Consider the following 24442-nt stretch of genomic DNA (forward strand, 5'->3'; position numbering starts at 1 on the left):
ACCTCTTGAGCTGGTTGACGAGCCGGATTAGCAGTGGCAAAGGAGGGAACGCGTAGAGGAACAGGCCCTCCCAGGGGAACGAGAAAGCATCGCCCATGCTCCTCGCCTGGGGAAACCTGCTGGCGAACCTCCGGCACGTGAGTTCGTCGCCGTCGCGAACAGGTCGATCTGGGGTGTGCCCCACCGTCGGAAGAGGCAATCCACTAGATCCTGCTGTAGTTCCCACTCGTGGCACGAGCGCAGCTCCCTGCTGAGTGAGTCGGCAATGGTGTTTTTTATCCCTGCCAGATGAAACGGCACCAGAAACATCCCTTGGGCGACTGCCCAATGCCACAGGTCCTGCGCCTCCTTGGACAGTGCTGGGGACCTGGTTCCGCCCTGTTTCCTGATGTAAAACATGGTGGTGGTGTTGTCGGTGAAGATCCTCACCACCTTGCCCTTGAGGGACGGAAGGAAGGACCCGAGGGCCCAAAACACTGCACGGAGCTCCAGGACGTTGATATGTAGGGATTTCTCCGTCGGGAGCCAAAGGCCTCTTGCGTGCAGATTTTCGGTGTGCGCTCCCCACCCTTCCAGGGAGGCATCCGTGGTCACTGTCTCCTGGTGGGCTGGGGTCTGGAAGTCCATGCCTGCCGTCAGATGCGCGCGGGTGCCCCACCACCGGATCGCTCGTCGGAAACTCTCGTCGAGTGTGATCCTTTCCTCGAAGCTGCCCGTCGTTTGGATCCAGCGCGCGTCCAGGAACTCCTGCAACGGGCGCATCCGGAGCCTGCACATGGGAATGAGGTAGATGCAGGAAGACATCATTCCGAGGAGGGACTTGATGGACCTCACCTTGGCCGCGTCGGCCACCAACATCCGCTGCACCTTGCCCAGGATGGTCCTGGTCCTCTCCTCCGACGGGGAGGCCAGAAGGGACACTGTGTTGAGCCTCGCTCCCAGTAACAGAGCGTCTTGCGCGGGCACCAGGTGGGATTTGGCATAGTTCACGGAGAATCCCAGGTCCGTGAGAAGTTGGACGGTCCTTGCCGTGTGAACCACGGCGAGCTCCCTTGTCTTGGCTCGGATGAGCCAGTCGTCCAGGTAGGGGTAGACGTGGATCCCTTCGCGGCGCAGCTGAGCCGCCACCGGTGCGAGGCACTTGGTGAACACCCTGGGTGCCGACCGAAGGGGAGGGCTTTGAACTCGTAATGACGCCCTTGGACCACAAACCTGAGGAATTTTCGGTGCCCCTTCAAGATGGGAATATGGAAGTAGGCATCCTCCAAATCCAACGACGACAGGAAGTCTCCTTCCTCCAGCTGACCCAGGACGTGCTGGAGGGTGACCATCCGGAACTTTTGCGCCTTGATGAACTTTTTCAGACGTCGCAGGTCCAGGATGGGGCGCCATCCCCCCGTCTTCTTCTTCACGAGGAAGTATCTCGAGTAGACTCCGGAGCCCCGAAGCCTCTTTGGGACGAGTTCGATGGCGCCCTTCTTGAGCATCGCCTTCACCTCCAGGAGAAGTTGAGGGACGTGAAGTTCTTTCCTGGCCACGGGGGGGACGCGCTGACACTCTTTGAAACTCGAGCGTGTGGCCCCGGGCCAAGGCGTCCAGCACCCAACGGTCGGTGGAGATGGACTCCCACACGCTGACGAAGCTCGCCAGCCGGCCTCCCACCGGGGTGCTTCGGTGGGGGCCCGACCCCCCGGCCGGTTCATTCATGCTTCGACGAGGCTTTAGCGCCTTGTCCTTGGTGACGACGGCGGGGTCCGCCAGACTTGCCTCGTCCTCTGTAGGCCTCCTGAGATGACGAGCGGGCCGCTTGACGGTAGGAGGAGAAACCGCCGCCGGAACCTTTGGAGGCGCCCTTGCCTCCGCTGCTCCGAAAGGGCGTCCGTCGTTGTTGCAGAACTCCAAGGGCCCGGGCCGTCTCGGTGTCCGCTTTAATGGCCTGAAGGGAATCGTCCACTGTTTTCCCAAACAGGTTGTTCCCATCGAAGGGCATGTCCAGGACTCTGGTCTGAAAGTCTTGACGGAAGTCCGTAGCCTTGAGCCATCCACGCCGCCTAAGGCAAACGCCGTTGCCCAACTGGCGGAACCCAGTGTCGGCGATGTCCGTCGCAACGGTAATGGCGTGGTCCGAAGCCACCTCACCTTCCTGCAGGATCTCAAGGGCCTCTGCCCTCTTGTCGTCCGGCAAGAAGTCCAGCAGGGGAGCCAGTTTGTACCAGAGCTCCCTGTCGTATCGGGCCACGATAGCCAAGGCGTTGGCAGCTTTAATCGTCGTCGCTGCAGACGAGATGACTCTGCGTCCCATAGCGTCCAATTTCTTTCCCTCGCCGTCCGGTGGGGAAGTCGATGTGGAGGCCGCACCCCCCCCGCTTTTTTCCTGGCTGCCGCGGAGACGGAGTCCGGAGTAGGCTGCGCCCGGAGGCACAGGGGGGCCGTGTCCGGGACCCGGTATTTTTTCTCGTACCGGTCTCTTCTAGCTGGCATCGTGGAAGGGTTCTTGAGGAGGGTGAGGCCCTCATCCCAAATGTCGTCCAATAGAGGCACCGCGAGGACCGTCTTCCTCTTGGCCTTGCGCCGCTGATAAAGGAAACCTTCCTTCTTCTCCTCAGGGCAGAGTTGGAAAAGCTTGGATGCCCTGGCGATCATTGAGTGGAACGATCCAATCTCGTCGGGCAGAGAAGCCCTGGTGGGAGGCGACGACGGTACATCCTCGTCGTATACCTCGTCGTCCGTACCCGTCGCTGCCGTGTCAGTCCCCGTATCATCCCCTCGGGTGGACGGGGAGGAGGGCTGGAAGGGGCGCGACGGCTGAAAAGGAGGTGGAGCGTGGATCCTTCTTTTCTTGGTAGGGGGAACACCAGAAGGTCCCGGTTCTGGGTCCCTCGACGGGAGAGGTTCCGTCGGCAACGGTAGTCTCGTCCTTATCTCTGAGCATAAGGACTGTATAGCCAACAAAATGGCCGCCGAGTTGTCTCGCGGCGCTGGCAGAGGGGAATCCGACGGGCGATCAGGGGCCCCGTCAGTACCCTCGACGATGTCGTCGTCACCTGCGTCGGGATCCATCCCGACGGGCCGGTCTTCTTCCACGCCGAGGCCGTGGCTTAAGACCTCGACCAGCTCCTCCTCCGAGGTTGAGGCCGAATCTACGACGACGCCCTGCCCCCCTTTTTCTTCCCCACGGGGGATTTCACGGGGGTCCTATCGATGGGCACAAAAGAGGACTCCCTCCGAGGTGGCAGGGAGACTCTGAGCCCTGAGGTCGCCACCACTGGTGTAGCCTCCACAGGCTGAGCCAGGGCCGCCGCGACAGTTTCGATAGAGGGCTTGGCTGGATGGATTAAGGCCTTCACCACCTTAGGTGCGCTCACCGCCTTATCCTTGAGGGGGGGGGACACTGCCTCGCTCCCCCTCCGCCTTCGAGCTCGACCGGGGCCTCTCCAGGAGCTTCGCCGGGTGCTCGGCCTTCCTCTTACCCGACCCAGAGCGTTGGCTCGTGGTTGATGGTGCCGGGGAGGGTGCGCCTTGCCTGGCGCCCGTAGAGCCCGACCGTTCGGCGCTCCCGGTGCCAGCGGACTCGCGGTGCTTGGCCTTATGTTGGACCCCCGTCGCCGGGGCGTCCTCAAAGGTCTTAGAAGACCGCTCGGATTTCTTCCTCTTCTTCTCGCCGGACGGGCTCTTCCCTTCTAGCCAGTTGGCGAGACGTTGATGGCGGTCCTTCATGGTCCGCTCCGACATGTTGCCGCAAAACGCACAGTCCTTCTCCATGTGCGTCTTGTCCTCATGTAGGCAGTAAAGACAAAAAGAGTGTTCATCCTCCTTGAAGACGTTCTGCAGCTGGCATCCAGGGCAGACCCTGAACAGCTTTCCGGGCGTCGAGCTTCCCTTCTCCTGGGCCATGACCGGGTCTGAGAAACTTCTGGAGTCCTCCAAAAGCGTAGCTCGACGAAATCTTCACCCTTGAGGGGCGCAGACGAATCTGAAACGGGTCCCCGTTGATCGGATGGAGAGTCGGTGGAGCTTGAGGCTCTTTTGACCGAAAAAAACGAAGTTTTTGAGAAAAAACGTGAAAAAATAGCACTAACGCTCGAGAGCAATAGCACGAGGATCCCAACACATGAACGTGCGGTAAAAATCTGAAGATGGCTGCCAGAGGCGGTGCTTAGGTAGAGGGCAGTCATTGGCTGTGGTCAGTATGACGCAGAGACCAGTGATTGGTTATTACTACGAAAGACAGATCAGAAACGAAACTGATACTGGTTTTATCTTTACCGAGGATTCCCAGCCTGACGACGGGGAATATTCATGAGCATGTGAATCCATGCCAGACCCCATGCTGGAGAAAAACACCAGTTTTTTGGCTTTTTATGGCCATATCCCATGCCATCCTCATCACCCATCACCTCCCCAGAGATTGTTTCATTAGTTTGACAAGTGACAGAGATGGAAACCAGGGTTGGCTTGGCAGAGTATGCGATCGGGATGCTCTGAGCTGAGATGGGCCACGCTATCCAGACAGGTCCAAACTGTCAGCAAAAAGAATGACAGTCCAGGCAGAATAACCTGCGTATCATTGGCATCCCAGAAGACAAAATAGACGGCCCTATGGAGGAGTACATGGAACGCTTCCTTCTCGTCCTATTGGATTCCCCTAAGATCTTACCTCAGTTCGCAATGGAATAGGCCCATTGATCCCTGGACGCGAAGCCCAAGCCGGGTGCTCCACCGCATCCCATCATCGCATCATCGCAAGAGTTCTAAACTACAAAGCCTGGGATGCATTGCTGCGTGAACCAAGAGCGAACTGATGCTCGGCTCAGCCAGGATCCATCAACAGGAGCACAAAGCTTTCCTAGCCGTTAAGAAAAAGCTACGAGAGCTGGGGGGTCAAATACTCCCTGCTATACCCTGCAAAATTAAGAATCGAACATGCAGACTGAGTTTTCTTCTTCACCATCCCAGAGGAGGTTTCCAAATTCATTGAGGATCACTTCCCGGGTTGACGACTGGTTCATATCGCCCCAGTGAGCCTTCCTGGTATCTCCCGTGCAGGAAGCTTTCTTCACGGACTCAAATGAGCGGCACATTGAACGCTTGTCTGACTACTTCCAGCGACAAATCTGTTTTGTTGAGGCAATTTAAGATGAGTACCGATTCCATCCATGGTCTCCATTATCCTTGCTATGTTCTAGATTGTGCACGACGCTATGTTTATTTTTATGCTCCATGTTGCAGTAACGGCCGTCACCGGCTCACGCACAGGCCCCCAGGCAAAGTTGCTACAGCTGCAGTTAGTTTGATGTTATTTTGTAGCCTCACCCCTCTGATTGGGAGGGAGGTGAGTGGGACGGTAAAAAGTTTGGAAAACTGCTTGACACGCGACCGAGGACTCGAGGTCCAGGCCACCTCCGAGATAACAATATCTGAACACCATCTCTTTCAGTCTGGATGATAACTCGTGGAACATGTCCCCACCTGGGCATTCCCCCACAGATGCATACCTACCGTCTTGATGGCGGATGAATGCGTTGTTTGTATGAGCTGAAGCATCTGGGGGCTGGGTAACCCGACCAAAATGCATAAATTACAACTGTATGTGGAACGCCACAAGGTGAAGGTACTTTTCCTACGAGAAACACAAGCATTGGCTAAGAGATGCGAGGGGTTCGCTAGGTCATGGGGTCCCCAGAGATACTACACTACCTATTCCACCCAAAACCGTGGGGTCACAATACTAATCCACACGTCTCTTAAATGTGTACACAAGGTGACACATGCCGATCCCCTGGGACGCTATGTGCTATTATTCGGTTCACTCCTGGGTAGCGAAGTGGTTCCACTTAACGTCTATGGCCCCAACGTAGATGATCCTGAATTTTTTTTCACCTATCCTCCCTGTTGATGGGATTCCCCCTCATTCCTATACTTTGGGGTGGAGACTTCAATACTATTGTAGACGTTGATCTAGACCGGTCCGGCACTAGGCCTCGCCAGCTCACTAAAGCCGCTAAAACCATCATTTAAGTGCAATCACAGCTGGGAGTGGTTGACACATGGAGGCTGTCGCACACTGACTGCTGTCTCTTTTCTTTTTACTCCTCAGTACATGACTCGCACTCACGTGTAGACAGATGGCTAGTCTCGAACATTATCATAAGAACTATTGTCCAGATGACCATCCTCCCTAGAACCTTCTCAGACCACTCTCTGATCACCGTTTCATTAAAATAGGGCGAGGGAAATGGAGGGACACGCACATGGAGACTAAAACCACACGCCCTGCTAGATAGAGTATTCGAGTCTGAACTTGGGTCCAGTATTGATTACTTTTTCCATGCTGAATACATGGTCGGTGGGGTCTCAGGCCACCCTATGGGAGTCATTTAAAGTCTACATTATAGTTATTGCACTATCCAAGGAGGTGGGCATCCTCAAAGTGATTAGGACCACCATCGAAGAGAGCCAATCACTCCTTTCTGGACTTGAGACTCGATATGCCGCGTCCCCGCCCGTCGATACACTTGGCGAGATAGGCACAGCACTGGATACCTTCCGGGAGCAGGCCTGTGAGCGGAAGCTCCTTGACAACCCCCCGGGTCGCTCGGAAATATGGAGAGGGAGCACGCTCTGGAAGCCTAGAAGCCTATTAGCTAGATTAATCTGTCAAGAAAGGAGGGCGCCCGATATCCCAGCTATTGAAAGGAGGACTGTGCCCTGGCTCTGTCATCTCAGGAAATCAATGACTAGTTCCGTTCCTTCTACAAAACCCTCTACACTAATGCGGACAATACCCCCATGGCGGATATCAAGACCTTTTTGAATAACCGCTCGCTCTCGAAGCTGACCGTGGAGACCAGAGATTCCCTAGATCGTCCGGTCACAGCTGGGGAGTTATCTAAGGCAATAGACTACTGAAGAGGAGGAAACAAGTACCCCCACCTCAACAGTTCCACCCCTATTACCTGTATGTTGTAAACCAGAGTATGTGACATACAAGGAGCAGTTGAAACAACAAAGGCCAAAAGGAATCCTAGAGGCAAGATTCCCATTGAGCAAACCATATTTGCATACAAGGAAATATGATGGTTGTTTAAATAAGATTCCTGAAGAAGCAGAGCAAATAAACGGTAAGGAAGAATGGTGACGTCACCAACCACCACTAAGTAAACGTCACACAGAGCTGAACTGACGTACCTAGAAGAGATGCAGAGCCCAGAGAATGCAGATATTCTATAAGGCATCAAGAAAGTATCGAGGGTAACTAACATCTTGGGATCAAGGTGAAGTAGCTTATACCAACAGAAACAGATGAAGATATCAAGCTATATTAAACGTGTACAGATGCAAAAGAAACGCAAGCAGACTAAGTAATCTTGAGGCTAGCTTTAAAGTGAATAGATGGCGGCAAGCACCAATATATGTGTGTGAAATATATATATATATATATATATACACACACACACAGACAAGTAAAGGATGGATGTTTCCACTACGCATTATTATAGCAGTGCTGGACTTTAGCAAGAAGGCTGAGAAAGCCTAATTTCCAGAGTGTCGCAGTTGAAAAGCAAATTGAATTACAAAGTGAATCTCAGCAGACAAGGCTGGATGAGCCAAAGAAGCCAAGGTCTTATCAAACGGGAGTAAACCGACATTGGATACAAATTGTGTGAAAGAACATAACTCCTGTTCAGAAGGCATGAACAAAACAAGGAAGAGGTCTGTTAAAAAAATATTATCAAAAAGCACTAGAAGCTCCATTCCATGGTCTCCAGTCACATGGAAGGATGAAGTTGGACAAACAAGATGGTCACACCTACACACGAGGGCAGAGCGTGCTTTCACTCCCTGAATTTCTCAGAGCTAAGAACATTCTCAAGGCTGAGCTTCAAAGCCTAATTGACAGTACACCACTGAGGTAACGATGGATTGATATGCTAATTGGTGGGAAGCAATGGTTAAAGCGAGCTCACCAGCACCTGGATGGCCAGCCTGCATGCTGCTAGACGTAGGTGGAAAAGTACTGACGGAGGTTAGAGTGCCAAACAATTGTAGGGCACCGCGTAATTAGGGGTCCTATAGTTGTGTAAACCAATGGGATGTTGTGTATTTAGTGACGTTCATAGTGGTCATTTTTAGGCAAGGGCTTAGTTATCCCACCTGATGTTCAGTAATCAATCAGATATTCACACTTTTTTTAGATTAGTATGGATCGTATACTTAGATGTTCACTCGGAGCCAATCACACATACTCATAGGTTTTTGTAGTTTGCCACATAGGATGACGTTAGTAAACACGTAAGTTAACGTCATTGATGATGAGTTGTGTGTATAAAATCTCATTTTTTTCTAGAATGCATTAAGAGGATCGAGCGAACTAGTTGATGTTCGTTGTACTCCCCGTTTTAGATAATTGATATTAAAACAGTTTTCCTTTTACCAACTATTTGAGTCATTTTGATTATTGATGTATGAATAAAAATCTGCATCCCTGTCCATCTCCAGGGTAATTGCTACTTATCTTAATGGGCTGGGTTATCCAGTTCACTTGGTAGCAGACGATGGTTCAGATCCATCGACATAAGTAAACTTTAGAGTCCCGGCAATATCGAACGACCTTTGCCATTCAGCTGAAAGATGTGAATATCCCTGTATATAGTGGTTAGTGTAATTTGAAAAAGCTTGTAAGTGTGATGTGATTGGTCCCCTGGTTTCCACAGAATCTCCTCCCATGGCTACGAGAAGCTGATCGAACAGAAGGGTGAAGAGGCGGTAAAAGAGGCGTACGATCCCGAGAGTCGGAAGACGAAAATGCGAGTGGTGAGTAAAAAGAGTTGGAAAAACGTATGGGTGATGAGTGAAGAAAAAAAGTCAGTAACAGAGGGAGGCGAGATAAACAAAGTGATAATAAGAGTGATAATACATTACTCACCGTAATCATATTTCTGATGCTTGATTCTGCTTAGATTCACATGCTGTGCATAGGCCGACAGCTGGTGGAAGCTGCAGAGTATTACCGTTTGTTTTTCGAAACTCGAAAAGGGGTGTCGAAACTAGGGCGTGCCAGTAATACTATCCCTAGTGTGACGTCCCATGTACCCATGATCCCTCACGTGTTTAGGACCCTCAGATTGTATTTTTTCTGACATGAGGAAGCATGAGGAGTACCGCGAGTACACAGCATACAAGCAGATAAGATAGATAAGGCTACAAGCATCCATGTGCCTTCTCTGAGGGGAGGAAGGGTGGGCGCATGTGAATCTAAGCAGATACAAGCATCAGAAATACCATTACGGTGAGTAATGGATCCTTTCTGAGGCTTGTGGAATCTGCTTAGATCACATGCTGTGCATAGATTAGCAAGCAGTGTTAGAAGAAGGAGGAGGAGGTAGGCTGTGAGAAGGGTCATGAGCAAATAAATGTCTTAGAACCGCTTGTCCCACTTGAGTATCTGTCTTGGAATGAGTGTCAATGTAGTAGTTCTGAGTAAAGGTGTGAATAGAGCTCCATGTAGCTGCTTTGCAAATGCTGTCAAGGGGTACATTTGCAATGAAAGCCAGAGTGGCTCCAGTACCTCTTGTAGAGTTGTCCCTTGGTGTAAAAGGCAGTGTTTTATCTGAGGGAATAGCACATTTGGATACATCTGACCATCCATTTGGAGATGGCATTCTTTGAGACGCAATCTTTTGGGATAGGCAAATCGCTTCTCTAACTGTGACATGCGCAATACAGTCTACCATCTCACCTCATACAAGCTAGAGACAGTGGTTTATACAGGGCGTGTGGGAAATAGAATATAATGGTAGACAGTAACATTATGAAAGAGGGGTTACATAACTGCTTTTCCTCAACAGCAAGACGACCGATACGACTGGCAACCAATATAAAAAGCAAAGCATGTCAGGAATGGATATACAAGCGCCTTTGACAAATCAGCAGCCAAAAGATGTAGGAAAGGAGGGCATTTACCCAAAGCACCGTTTTTATCTGCCAACATTCTTTCCTCTTCTTCTAGCCCCATGCCATCAGTTTTGGCTTTGCCAAGTGACCGTTTAGCATCACCTATGACCAAAACCTAAAAATATACGAGCACATCAGAAATGTTCCATCTTCCTACAACTAAATTAAATATACAGTAGGTAAGCATCCACACTTGTTTTCCTTAACTGTGCAGGTACAGAATAGGATATACAGCCCTACAGATGATGGGTGTATTGGCCATTTTTACTCTCTAAAAATAGGCAAATACTCTAAAAAAATTAAAATCGAGAGTAAAAATACTCTCAACAAAAATAGGAAATTGACACATATGAGCCAGTCTCCCAGGACTCCTCCACACAGCTCCATTGATATCCTTGGACCAGTTATACACATAGTGCCAGAGGAATAAACTACTATTATAACTGCCTGGTCCGAAGTGGTAAAAATGTATCTTTAAATGTGCATAAATAACCAGGTGCAAAGAAGTGTATATTACAAAAATATAACTGCTTTACAGTTAAACATATTTTTACTTGCTTATTAAATACTCCCATTCAGAATGGCACTTTCTTTTTTACTCCCTAAAAAATAATTTTGCACCCAATTTTAAATCATAAAATAATCCCACTGCAAAATCGTATCTGGACCACTGCGGATATATACCAACAAAAGTATTTTCTGTGAATTGTAAAGCACAGGCAACTCGTGAGAAGTACAATTCAAACAAACGATCCGTTTTATTGAAGTCAAACCAAGACCAATTTAAGAATTACGTGGTGGCTATAGAATGCATGCAACTGGTTTTAAACCAATGTAAAATACAAACGTTGTGCAACATTTAGATGTATTCATTGCATCGGAATTGAAGTACAAGAATTCAGAGAAGTGACTGGTCATTCGTGAAAGAGGTCTAACTTCACAACTTGACACCTCATTTCTAAACAGGTGACAGTTTTGACCGTAGCCTGCCGCTTTGTGTCCAATGTCACTAGAAGGTGCTCGCAGGTTTCTCACGTTGACACACCAATTTGGACATCTGTGCAGAAATGAATGAAAACCTTTGTAATAAAATAAACAATTTATTGGGATTTTGGAATAAGGTGTTCATTTGAAAAAAGTGCATATCCATTTCACAAAGGGTAATTAATGTGTTTAAAGAAATTAAATGCAGCTGATAGCTTTCGTTAGGCGTGCCTCTTTAATTACATTGAAAAAAAAGAGTTGTGCAAGAGCCTTCACAGACAAATGGCCTCAACCAGTGTCATCTTCACTCAAAGGCAGAGTGGCAAGCAGAACAAAAACCCCTTCAAAATGAAGGTTTGTTTTCCTAGAATGTATGAATGATAGCCTATCCGTATCAGACGCTGATGCCAGAGCAGCACCAGCTGTTGAGAACTGAACCACGAGCCCGACGTGCATCGAATGCTTAACTAATCCTTTTGGGAATGTAGTTGTACCCTGGAATTTCACTAGGTTTCCAAAAATAGAAGATTAGCATGTGAAGGAGAGGCCGCACCGCGAATTAAAGTACCACAAAGTGCCAACACATGCAGTTTGGGTCCTTCAATTACAAGGCAGTGGAGTTTAATGAAATTACAGCTTCAGCAGGATCGCTCATGCTTTCCCACATTGTTTCCATTCCCTCGACCTCTGCTTCTTCGCAAGTGGGGCCAAGGCCTACTCTCGTTAAAGCATACGGGGACAGCTAGACTTGCCTTGCTAGATACTTGCAATCTACAACACAAGATGGGAGTAGACAATTCAACATTTGCGTACACCAAAATTCACACAATGCCGACATCGACGCCAAATGTAGTGCAGTGATTTAAACATTAAAGGCTTTCACATCGCTGCAGCAACGAACGTCCCTGCTTCAAACAGTACCAACGTACGATTAAACCATACTCGCACAGTTTAAAAAGTCAGCCGAACATAAGCTTGGAGCGGTTTAAAATATACTCTTAAAATTAGTGAAAAGAGGACTTCATTGTAAAATGTTAATGAGCGAGTTTTTGAAACGTGTGCATTGTCAGGCTATGCGCCATGCGTGGCCTCGATCTCAACTCAAAAATCTGCTAAAAATGTACATTAAAAAATCCAAGCATTGCTGAGCCCGATTGAGCCTACTTGGGAGTGTGTGTTTGGGCAACATGTTTAATAAATGGGAAGTTTTGGGAATTGCTGTTGTACCAAAAGAAATATTTAGGCCATAAAGTAGTGGTGATCACCTATGCTCTGTAAAAATCTTGTGCACCATAATCCGATTACCGGTATTTTGTCATAAACTATAACCAAAAGTGATAGGTGGACGGTTTAGAATACATCTGAACCATTGGCACTGCTCTGGGCAACCTTCCACACCAGCGTTTTTTAGCCCATTTGTGCCATTGCAAAAGGGGTCAAGCCATATGCAAATAGACAGGTACTGCCACAAGCTCAATTCATTGTGGGAGATGGAGTCCAGTTTCCCTTTTTCCCCTCTGCTATCTGATACTTTTAGTGCTGGATTTCTACATTATAAAAGCAGAACCACAAGTCCAACAATGTAAAGAAATCAAGCACTGGCAAGACCAACAGTTTTGGCTTTTGTGTAGATGTCGGAAAGGTATTTGCCAGTCATTGCCGTAATGGTGCTACTAACTGGCCATTCATTTCAGCAGCTTGAAAATAGTGCAGTACCAGGCCATATGAAACTATTGCTGGCAAATACCCATCTATTACCCATAGACAAGCCATAACTGTTAGCTTTGCTAATGCTTGTTTTTAACAGGGCTTCCATGAAGGACAGGCATATACTGCTTATAAATCAAGTGGATGAGGATAAACCTGGTTCAGACATTTTTATTTACACCTGTAGCGCATATACAGTACCAATTAAACCATTAGTTCTCAAAAGATTGCTTTGAAAAAACCCTGGCAGTGGACTTGAGTGTGAAGTTTGATTTTAAGACTTGATAAAGTTAGCTCAAAGAGATCCCAGGAGGGCGTGTTTTGGGCGGTGCCGGAAGTGCGTGGGAATGGCCATAGGGATTAGTTTAGCCATGGGTAATCAATGGGTGGGTAATAAACCTCAGCTTGTTCAGCACCTTGGGCGAAAGGTGCTTTATAAATGTAATAAAATACAAACAGGGCCTACAAGCATTGTGTCGCCCCTCATATGCCATTTCCACCTAGCTCTACTCCAATTTGTTAATTTTGGCTTACAGGTGGCGCTACAGTTCCACCTTATAGCCAAAGCTAAAAAAAGGTTTCGGCCAACATCTCTGTAATGGAATGGTGGATCACGTTGGCATGTATGTTTTTTATAATTGACCCAGCCTTTTTGGCGTTTAGACATTGGGAAATGTGCAGCTAATTTTCACTGTCAACCTCAGGTCGTTAGACCGATACCTCTATCCGTTGGAAGAGTAAGGACAACAGAAAAGGTGTTCTTGTACCTTATTTGATGTCAGCACATCAAATACAATTAGGAACATATTGTCGATTTCCTGCACACGAAACTTTAACAGCAGACTGTGTAGGACACTTGTCCTTACCATGAACGCACCAACCAAAAAAATGTACCTTAATCTCACAGAAATAGGTTTATGACTTTACAGTATTTGAGAGAAAGTAAAAGAATGGTTCTTAAAGACTCGTATTTGCACCCCTAGATCAGGCCTTTACCTGCAGAAAATATAGGCAAAACAGAGAGCTACCAACTTTTTTTATTGGAGCGGCATAAATATTAAGCAACGAATTCGTTTAAGTGACCGAACGTATCGAGAAAGCCATAACCAATCGAGAAGGATGGAATGGGAAGGGAGCAGTGGGGGAGAGGTGGGTGCAATGCCTCCCATCAGAAGGGGGGTATGTCGGCACGAAAAAAAAACATGGTGCAAATTAAATCTGGTAACTTCACACAGGAATAAACATGCCATACGCTTTCAGGAAAAACACACAGTTAAGCCAATTTAAGGACAACATGGAAAAATGTGCCCCAGAAAAATAACACTCTAATATGGCTTAGCCCCAACATGCCAGTAACTGCCCATGTAAGAATATGCAATGTCTTACATTAATCACATACATGCTAGAAACAGGTCAGTTTGACATGCAACTCGTTCTACTATGTTAAAATACTAACTTGTATGTGCTCTGCTCGTGTTCCCCCACCTACTCCCTTATTTACCTCTAAAATGCAGGTCCAGGGTACACAGCAGCAACTACATCAGTTTCCCTGCCCAGTACAATGCTCCTCAAAAATGGAATCCCTCCACCCACTGGAGTCAATGGGAGCTGTGATTTTCACGTTGAAGAAAAAGGCGAAGATGTTTACCATAACCGAGGGAAGAAGCACATGGTGAGGACACCATAAGAGTCAAAACCGTTGCTATTCATGTTAAAAATCCAGGTCACTAACAGTACACAGGAGCATTTTACAATACATTTCATGATGTTTGTGTAAATGTAAAGCACTTGTTCCAGATACCGGAGGCGACAATATAGGTCAAACAATGCCACGGTACTTTCCTAATGCTGGTTTCCATACAATATGCGTTTTGGATACCTGTGCCCAACATACGAGTATTGCCACAGCAATAAATCAGCCTTGCCTCGAACAGACCCCACGCTCACAAACATACAGAGGTGCGAGTTTTTTTTCTCCCTCCCTCCCCCCCCCACCTCCCTTCCTGCCTCCCCCGGCCTCACCAACCCCTCCACTCTCACCCTCTAGTTCGCATCGGTCCCTATGCGAGTCCACCTCTATGGGCAGGCATCCCCATTCAAGGTAATATGAATCTCAGAATCATGTTAGAGACCCAGAATGCAGACAGTGCACATGTCCAGTGCTCCCACAATTGAATGTCCCAGCACTTTCCATTCTGCCACAATTAGGAAGCAGCACAGAAGTGCCACATCTTCCTGCAGGCATGCCAAATGGGCAGTGAGTAGGTTGGAGAAGTGTATGCCCCAGTAAGGTATAACCAATTGGGTAGTCGATAGTTCTTTGTATACCTGCAGCAAGAGGGTGCTGCTTTCGCTCCGATTTTGCTGGCTCCACCGCAATGAGTGGCTGGAGGGTCGCAGGTGAGATAACCATAACTAGTGACCAATTCCTGGTAAACGTATTCCCCAAACTGACCTGAAACATCTGAGGGTTGAGGTATTCTGACCTTGAAAGCTGTTTTTGGAATAATGGTCTCAAATGGTGCATTTTACAGCACACATTTCTGAAACATTTGGTTAAAAAAAAGCCATACATTTCGAACTGGTTCTGCAGAGGGGAATGTGAGACTGGCCATGGTATCAAGAGAGACAGCGACTCAAAAGATATTCATTTCAAAATCTTGATTTACTAAAGTTCCTAGGTTGGTACAATGCCTAACTGGCTCCAACACTAAAGATATGGTTCCCTCAACTGATGTTTCTAAGGGCCTCGAAGTCTGGAAGTCCAAAATAAAAATCTGTCTGTGTCTAAACCTAGGCTTGCGTTCACTCTTTGAACAAAATGTTTTAGGAAGTCTTTCTTTTTAAATAAAAATGTTATTAGATTTTAAACAATACAAGATAAATCAAGGCCAACCACTCGTCACCCTCTACCCCCCACCTTTCCCACCCACTTCCCTATAAGACGCCCAGCTCGCCCAGCTCTTCCCAGTTGCCATCACTGGACAAGCACCGGAACACCAGTATGACCTGAGTAACTGGGTCATGCCTATACAAACCTCAATTTACAGAGCCCCGTCGCCCCCCTTCCAAGCTTATGAAATCTCACAACACTCCCCCCTCTATAACTCACATTACCTCCCTCCGTCCGTGTCAAAAATCGAGTCTTTTGATCATCAAGCGACAACTCTACCCTCCACTCCCTGAATAGTGTCAACGAGACAAAATCACCCACCAACAAAGAGCATCTCAATTTAACACATTGAAGTTTCTGCTGTGGGTGAAGTATTGAATGTCCTCGATCCTGTGACTCGCCGCCTGTTATGACCCTTTATACGTCACCGTCTTTCCACAGTATCCTTCTCTCTGGAACTTGAAGCAGGTTCATCTCGTCCCATTCGTTGTCTTGTGACTATTGATATCCTCCTCTGTAACCAGATTATATTCATATCCCTCCACCTCAAATGAAATGAGAAGGGAAAACCCCAACGGTATTGAACACCTTTCTCATTGAGCCATTTTGTTAGGGGTGAACACAGACCTCTCTTAGCCAGAGTCAGGGTGGACAAATCCTGGAACACTTTTCGCATTGCCTTGCATCACCAGGCCTGTCTTCGCCGCCTTTTTCAGAATCTTCAACTTTATCTTGATAGTTGTGAAAGTGAGCAAGGACCAATCTTGGACCCACCGGCTCTGTGGACTTGCCAATTGATGTATGGTCCTCGTCAAGTCTCTTTCCATTTCCCCTTCTTTCTGTGGTGTCCCAAAAACTCTTAGGTTATTCCTTCTCTCTCGATTCTCAAAGTCATCCACTTTCAATGTAATTTCGGCCTCTCTCCTCTCCAATTCAGCCATTCACATATCCATTTGGGTTTCCAGAACATCCCAAGATGATTAGTTGTGTTCCAGTTCCGGCGGCCTCTCATCCATCTCGTCAAGCCTGGTGTTGATATTATCAACTTTGCCTCCAATGTCGGCCCTCATCCCTCTAATCTCTTCTGATAGTGAGGCAATATCTCATTTGGTTGACAGAGTCCTCTCCTCCTGCTGCCATATTCTCCAAAGTAGCTCCCTTTTTGGGGTCACTTCCCTGTGAATACATAAATTCTGCCAACTTTACCTTTCCATCCATAAGATGCCAGACAAGATTTGGTGGATTGGACATGTGTGCCACCTCCTCACAGGTCTCACAGTAGTCAGAGATCAACCTTGTATTCCTACTCCTTTAAGGCTCTTCAGGGCCTGCAGAGTCTCTTCAATGGGACAGACTCCCCTGACTGCCAAAGTCGGCAATTGTCAGATTTGTGGTCGGGTGCGAGGGCAAACGTATTCATTACTGCAGCCGTGTCGTGAGGATTCCCCCCTACGCCCAACTCTTCAAACACCTATCCCTCCAGGATGTATTACTTCACTTAGGCTTCCGGGGCGGGCTTTGCCATGCTGGGTAGATCCCACTCACTTCTCGCTGTAATATCTGCCCTTCCCAAAAGGAACTATTGATGCGTCGGGATCTCATTTGATTTCCAGTGTTGCGGATCACCCTACATAGTGGATCCCATTATTTACGCAGGGTTGTATCAGTCCCGGTGCGGGTTCCCTATTCCTGAAACCAATTAGTACCAAGATCTGTTGAAGTAGATGCTCTGAGTGTCATGTATAAGATCAATGCACTATTCCATAGGATTTCAAAGCATCCACCACATGGGTTCAACCCCCCTTATCGCCCGTTTGTTCACCAAATTATGTTGCCGTCAGTGTCGGGCTGAATCACAGTGAGGTTGTCACACGCCCCGGACACACACGCAGGCCCACATTTCATTCACAATTTTAGAACACTAAAGGACCGCTGCAGCGCTCCCCAGGGGTCAAGGGTGAATCCAGTCACTCTTAGCGTCCCCTCCACTGTGGGCCTGCCCAAAGTCATTTTGCCGACCAATATGATGATTTAAACCCTCTTGCTTCAAGGGGTTCGATGTTCAGGCAAATCACCTCACAGTCTAACACAGGGCATCTGTTCCTCACTATTTGGTTCCCACTTGTCAGGAAGTGTAATTAACCAATATCAGCACAGATGGTTTGCCATGGGACGCTGTGTCTCTGTTAAATAGTCGCTATTATTTTAATATGTGGCGGGGAGCTGGACGCTTAATTGCATGTGCAGGGTCCCTTGGAGGAGGGAGGAATCCTGGCTACTGGGATCCTGTGAGCTACAGGCTCCAGGGTCTGAGGCCCAATCGCACCTTCCGACTCACCCAGCAGGCCCCTATTCACTTCAGAGCCGGCTTTCGTAGTTTTGCAGCAGAGCCGAATGTCAGCAGAAGCACTTTCGTTTTCACACAGTGCCCACATCAAGCTGGATCTCAGCTCCTGGGCAGCCACTCTTCATGAGTTTTCGGCTACTTCTCCCCGGGGTTGCACCCTTCTGTTGATCTTTGGGGCAATCACCCGGGGATGGGGCAGAAACTGGGTACTCCGTTCACTTTAGACCCGATCTACCGGGAGGGAGCGCTCAAGCTGCTTTCATCAGCACGCCCCCTGGTGAACTCCCGTTAGGAAGACTTTCAAAAGCAAAAAGTGGTGGTTTAACTAATATAGGAAACCAGGATTTGTTTCAGGTCGTCTTCACACCAGGTGTAGGATGGTCAGCTTCAAAAGAATGAGTTCAATCAAAAGGGGCTGTTGATAAAACCTCCTCCATAGTTCAAACAATGTCAATGTCTTTAATGCCTTGGGGGTCCCTTCCCCAAGCTTTAGTCCTTGCAAGTTCAAATTTCCATCTCTAGAGAATGTAAAATCATCTCTTAAAGTGAGGATACTTCCCATTGAGGTTAAAGCCCATTAGCACCCAGCAAAGGGGGTATTTTGACCTTCAAACTAATCGGGGGACCCAGAACGGGGGCTTTACCACAGGGTAAAGTCTATGTTCCAGGCCTTCTCGGATCGGGAGGCCTGTAACATACGCCCCGATCATCAATGCACCCCCGCCTTAGGGTTTACTGCTTAAATATTATAGAATTTTAGTTTTAAGAGTCAGACTTTGGCTTTTGATTGCAAAGTACTAAAAGATACCAAATGGGGGCATTTAGGCACTCAAATTACACAATTGTGCGATTCTAAAAGCAGCACACATGTTGCCTAGATTGGGCATACTCTGAAAGCATTTATTAGTGGTTTGTACACCAGCTATTTTACCCAAGAATACTAGGGACCAAGGAAAACTAAGCAAAAGGAAACAAAGTTAATTACTTTAGAAACGTGCACATTTTTCTTTACCAAGAAAAACGACCTAACAGAGCTGCAGTCTTGAATAAACTAGTGGTGCTTCAAATTGTTATACTTGGATTATATGTCAGGAAACTGATATTTTAAATTAAAGGATGTATAAGAAAGAACAAATTGACTATGTTCAACACATTTTCACTTTTTTAAATTGTAAGATTTTTACGTTCTTTATGGAGGAATAACAAATACATAGAAAAGGAAAAAACACAATATCAACACATGGGATAAAATGACAAACCAATGATTGTACATTATATCACCAGTCAACTTCCATACATAATGTATATTCAAAACTAGAGGAAACATTTTCAGGGGGAGCCAACTCTCCCGGATCTACAGTAATGCAAAATTATTCAGTTTAAGTGGTTTGTGGTATAAATGTTCCATAGCTTGTAGTTTGACTATTACCGTGAACCAGGCGCTATAAAATGTTTGGAATTTATTATTTAAGATCGCAGTGATCTTTTCCATAGCCATCACTTACCAAACTCTGACCCACCGATGTGCGATAATGGGAAACTCTGGATCCTTCCACCATTGTGCCAGCGTTAGTCCGGCAGCCATTAACAAATGAGTAATCACTTTGGCTGTCGGTCCCCAGAGTGGTCATGTCCCCTCCACAGCTGCGTCTCCCAAGATTATGACTTTTGTATCCCATGGGAGAGTAATGTTGGTGAGCTCTCTTATATGCGAAAGTACCTCTTCCAATAGATTTGGGACAGCCTACAAGACCATCATAGATGCCGAATTGTGCCCTTTTCCCCACATTCCAGTCAACAATCTGCTTTTATGTTCTTATTAATGCTGTTGAATCTGCTTGGGGACGTTTACCACCTAAGGAGGATTTTGTGAGCGCATTCTTTCATGCTGGTACAGCACGAAGCTTTATGGGCCCACTCCCAAATATGATCCCATAATTCCGCCAGTAACTCCATCCCTGGATCTTTTTCCCATTGCAGCATGTGAGGCTGTTTGTCAGTGCTTTCCATAGGGTCCAAAAGTTTTGGGTATTGTGCAGTCTGCCCTTTTGTGGTCCCTTATACTCCAGCCCCTTAGGTGCCCTTGTGCCCCTCCTCCGGAGTTCGAGGTTAGTAATCCAATAACAGATCTGCATATATCTAAACCGCTCCTCCTCCTCCTCAGGTAACTTGAACTTATGCTTGCATTTTTCAAAAGCTAATGAGGCAGTATCCTCATATCTGCCCCAACTTCAACTTACCCTCTGCCTCCCATCTAGCATAGGCCTGCCTCTCTAAACCTGGGGAGAATTGAGGATTGTTCACAATTGGCGAGATGTGTTCTAGTAATCCAGCAGGAATCTTCAATAACCCACAGCCCTTATCCTAATATAGGAGGAATGCTATAGTGGACCATAGAAGAGATCTTCCCCTTGAGCTGCGTTTGACATGAAAGGCAGTCTGGCCAGAGGTAACCCCCTGCTCCATCTCCACCCATTTCTTTCCATTCTGTACAGACCAGTCAAATAACGTACTGATTTCGGCAGCCATCAGGTACCTTTTAACTAAAGGCACCTCCAGGCCCTCGTGCCACAGGGAGCGCAAGAGCATTTTCCTGGCGACCCTAGGATGCTTCCCTCCCCATATAAAAGCCGATATCTTACCCTCCAGTCGCTCAATGTCCTTCGTGGGGATCTTCACTGGGAGAGCCTGAAATACATATAGTAGCATAGGAATTAGCTAACTATTGTATTGATGTGATCCTACCCAACCAAGAGATGCATGGATTATCCCACCTGAATAAATCCTGCTCGCATTCCCTAAAAAGGGCTGGGAAATTGGCCTTGAAGTGGGCATCAAAAGGTCGCAGTTATGGAACGCCCTCTGTCGTGTGCCTCTCTCTATTCAGATTGGTCTGGTGTATTTCTGGTTGACCCGGATTCTTGTGAACAGTGACAGAAAAGTAGCTAAAACCACCCTTGTAAACATTGTGCCAAACCCATACGTAGGCTGCTAACACTAATCCAATGCATGCCCAGTTGAGACTGCAATTAATTGATTGATTATTTATTATGCGCCTATACACAAGTGTTTCAAGACGCAACTAGGCGCAGCAGCAGGGCCATTATGTCTTACAATGGAGAGCCACAACCATGGCTTTCCCCCTCCACCCCATCAAGGGGAAGATTTGTGCTATCGAGGGAGTTGTTTCTAGCCACCTGCAAGAAAAATTAAGTACGAAAAATACAAGTACCAGAATCCTTACAGTCAATTAACTTGCCACACCTGAAAAGGAAATGAAGACACGCCTGAAAAAAAGCAAAGAAACACAGCCTCCCTGAAGATTGATGGAGTCATGAAAACGTGCGTTTGGAGGAGAAGCTAATGCAGGAAAACTTGACTGGCAACAGAGCGCCTGCCTTGTCACCAATTTTTAAACATTGATCCTTACAGCCACCGGGAGCCAGTTGAGGGATTTCAGGGCCGGAGAAATGTAGTCCCTGGACCAAGGATAAGTCTTGCGGTCCTGTTCTGGATGAGTTGATGAGGGCAAAGAGTAGAGTTAGGCAGATTGAGCAAGAAGCTGTTGCAGTAGTCCAGCCTAGGGAGAACCAGGGCTCTGGAGACAGTGAGCTTCTGGGGGGTGGGGGGGAGGTGAGAAAAGGGAGAATACCTCTGGAGGTGCAGCTGGAAATGGGCCTTCCTGGCACGGTTCGTGATATGTAGAGAGAAGGAGAGGGTGGAGTCGTAGATGACCCCAAGATTCTTTCCCTCACACGAGGGCAGAGGGCCCAAGGAGGGCATCCAGATTGAGAGAAGAAAAGCGGGAGCAGGTGTCCCAATGAGAAGAATCTCAGTCTTACTAGAATCAAGACAGAGATCGGGATGAGCGAGGAGGAGGCTGATGGTAGCCTGAATGAGAGCTGCGTGTCATCCGCATAACACTGAAAGTTAGAGGAAAAGGTAGAGATTGGGACGGCCAAACGGGCCAGATAGACATTGAAGAGCCAGGAGGAGAGGATAGAGCCCTGAGGAACACCACATGTGGAGAGGTGGTGGAGAGAAAGGACCCGAGATGGACCTGGGAAGGTCTGTCCAGGAGGAACGAGGTCAGCCATGCCAGAGCCCGATGCCTGATGCCCAGTGTCTCACAGAGGCGAGTTGTCAGGATGTTGTGGTTGACCATGTCAAATGCAGAGGAACGGTCGAGGAGAATGACTGAGGGAGAGCGGAGTCATGATTTGAAAGCAGATCTTCAAGGGTATTCAGGAGTGCAGTTTCCATGCCTCTGGCAGTTCTGAAGCCAGACTGATGGTCATGGAGATAACCAATAGATTCTGTGTGGAGGGTTAGCTGCTAGATAGCCAACTTCTCCAGGAGTTTGGCCAGGAAAGGAGTGATAGAGATTGGGCGATAGTTTGCCGGAATTGAGTGGGTCCGCAGAAGGCTTTTTTAGTAGGTGGTGCACAAGGGCGTGCCAGAGAAGAGAGGGGAAAGATCCAGTGGCGACGGAGTGATATGTGTAACGCTTGATGTGCATCGAATGAAATGAGGATCGCTTTCTGCCGAGTGTGAGTGCACCAGTTAATAAGATTGATTGTACGCCGGATGTTATCAAACACTGAGCGTCCCTTTATATAGCCTGTCTGGTCGATATTTATCAGTTTAGGGATATCCTCCATCAAACGATTGGCAAGGAGATTGGTGAAGATTTTCACAGCTCTGTTAAGTAATGCAATGGGCATGTACGAGTAGCAGTCTAATGGGTGTGTGGGAGCGAGGGGCCAGCAGGCCCCCCGCATCCTTTACTTCTCAGTACAAAACTCGGACCAAGTGCCTCCAGTAGTGGGTTCGCCCCTTGCCCTTATGCAATGTCGACTTTGGTTAACATTCGTGTAGATGGGACCACTGAGCAGGACACAGGGCATCCATTTTTGTACCCCCTTTCGACTCCATCTTGGTGGCTAGGCCTCACTGCGATAGGAAACGCTTCGCTTCCCTTTCTCGCAGCAGCCAGACGCACAGGGCACATGGCCCCCACCATCTTTCCCACTCTGACTGGAAATCTCTGCGGCTCCATTCTCCCGCCGAAGCCGGAGGTACTTGCAACAAATAATAAATGCAGCACATCACTCTTCCTCTGAGATCACTGTCCTACATGTGAACCAGCATGAGCTAAGCACATAGCTCGTTCATCTCCACAAACGTGTCCTTGCCCCCGCACCCTCGTCTGTGTAAACTTACGGCCATTGTGACCCTGTGCCCCTGCAATGTATTGCTTTCATGTACCAGACTGTTGACCACGCCATGATGCCCACCCAACAGATCCCCCAACTAACATTAGACCCCTGCTGCAGTATATCGTTGTCTACTACTAACAAATGTCACATACCAGAGATTCTTATGAAGACAGACCATCACTTCAACCAGTGTATTATGGTGGTCAAGGCCCTTAACCTAAGGCCTCTATAATCCGATGTAACTGATAGTATAGATGCACGTGACACGTTTATAGAGACATGATTAGTTATTCAAAGACTTTGAACGAGTATTAATTAGTGCATCATGCATTTTGAGAATATATTATGTTAGCTTAGCTAGTGACCACCCTGCTTCACAGCGACCTAACCTTCACCCATTCGGAGCACAGATGCCTGACGTCCAATTGTCCCGGCAACCAAGCAGCCAACCCGGAGGAAGAGATGCCACCCACACCATGGGCACCATATGGACTGTCCAATCCGTGACCAACGTTTTATCATATGTCAGTTGCGTCATTTGCCCTATAAAATGTACTGTAATATTAATTTTGGTCAGAGCGCTCAACAGAGATCTTTGAATGCCATTTACTCATATAAAGCTTGCCTTGAACTCTCGCAGCCTGCTCCCTTTGCCTCATTCCCCGTCCGGGGTGTGTCCGTTTTATTCTTCTGCATGAGAAAGACGGGAAGGGCACAAACATGGGTCATTCCCCGGCTTCAGTACGAGCGTGGTTCGATATTCCACCATAGACTCTGACATGGCACCAGAGGCTGCAAAGGAATTAAAATGCCTTTACCAGGTGAAGGGGTAAGTTGGGTCGAAATGTCTTGTAAAATAAATTAGGGAACTCGTCAGGCCCCCGTGCCTTGCTGGGCGTAAGAGCTTTGATGATGCTAGCCACCTCCTGGGGTGTGATTGGGATCACCAAGAAAGCCCTGTCAGGGTCAGAGTGCTTCAATGTATACTTGGATGAGGAACGATCTCCCAAAACCTCCTCTGCCCCTTTATTAGATCTGTATAGACTGCTTCAATGAATCAGGATTTTTCCGACTCTCCATAGTGTATGGTACCTCCGGAACATCAAAGTGCCGCAATCCAATTACGTGTTTTTATATGTTTCAACTTTGGTACATAGATTTTATTTGCTTTGTCCCCCTTAGTGTAATAATGCCTGTAGTGAAGGACAGCTTGGGCTGAGCGACTTGCGTATAGTGTGTCCAGCTTTGTTTTAGTCATCCGAAGGGCGCAAACTGTTTTCATTGAACCTTTCCCTTTATGTTCCCTCTCTGCGTCCAGGATCTCCTGTTGGAGTCCTT

The 24442-nt window shown here is 47.7% G+C and overlaps 1 protein-coding gene across 1 annotated transcript in view; it reads right to left on the reverse strand.

Moving 5' to 3' along the window:
* The window catches only part of PPP2R3B (protein phosphatase 2 regulatory subunit B''beta), an 877473-nt gene that overhangs the window by 812312 nt on the left and 40719 nt on the right, over window positions 1-24442 (reverse strand). The window lies entirely within an intron of this gene.

Source organism: Ambystoma mexicanum, chromosome 7p (genome assembly GCF_040938575.1).
Source record: "Ambystoma mexicanum isolate Mex_15411 chromosome 7p, UKY_AmexF1_1, whole genome shotgun sequence".
NCBI classification, from domain to species: Eukaryota; Metazoa; Chordata; class Amphibia; order Caudata; family Ambystomatidae; genus Ambystoma; species Ambystoma mexicanum.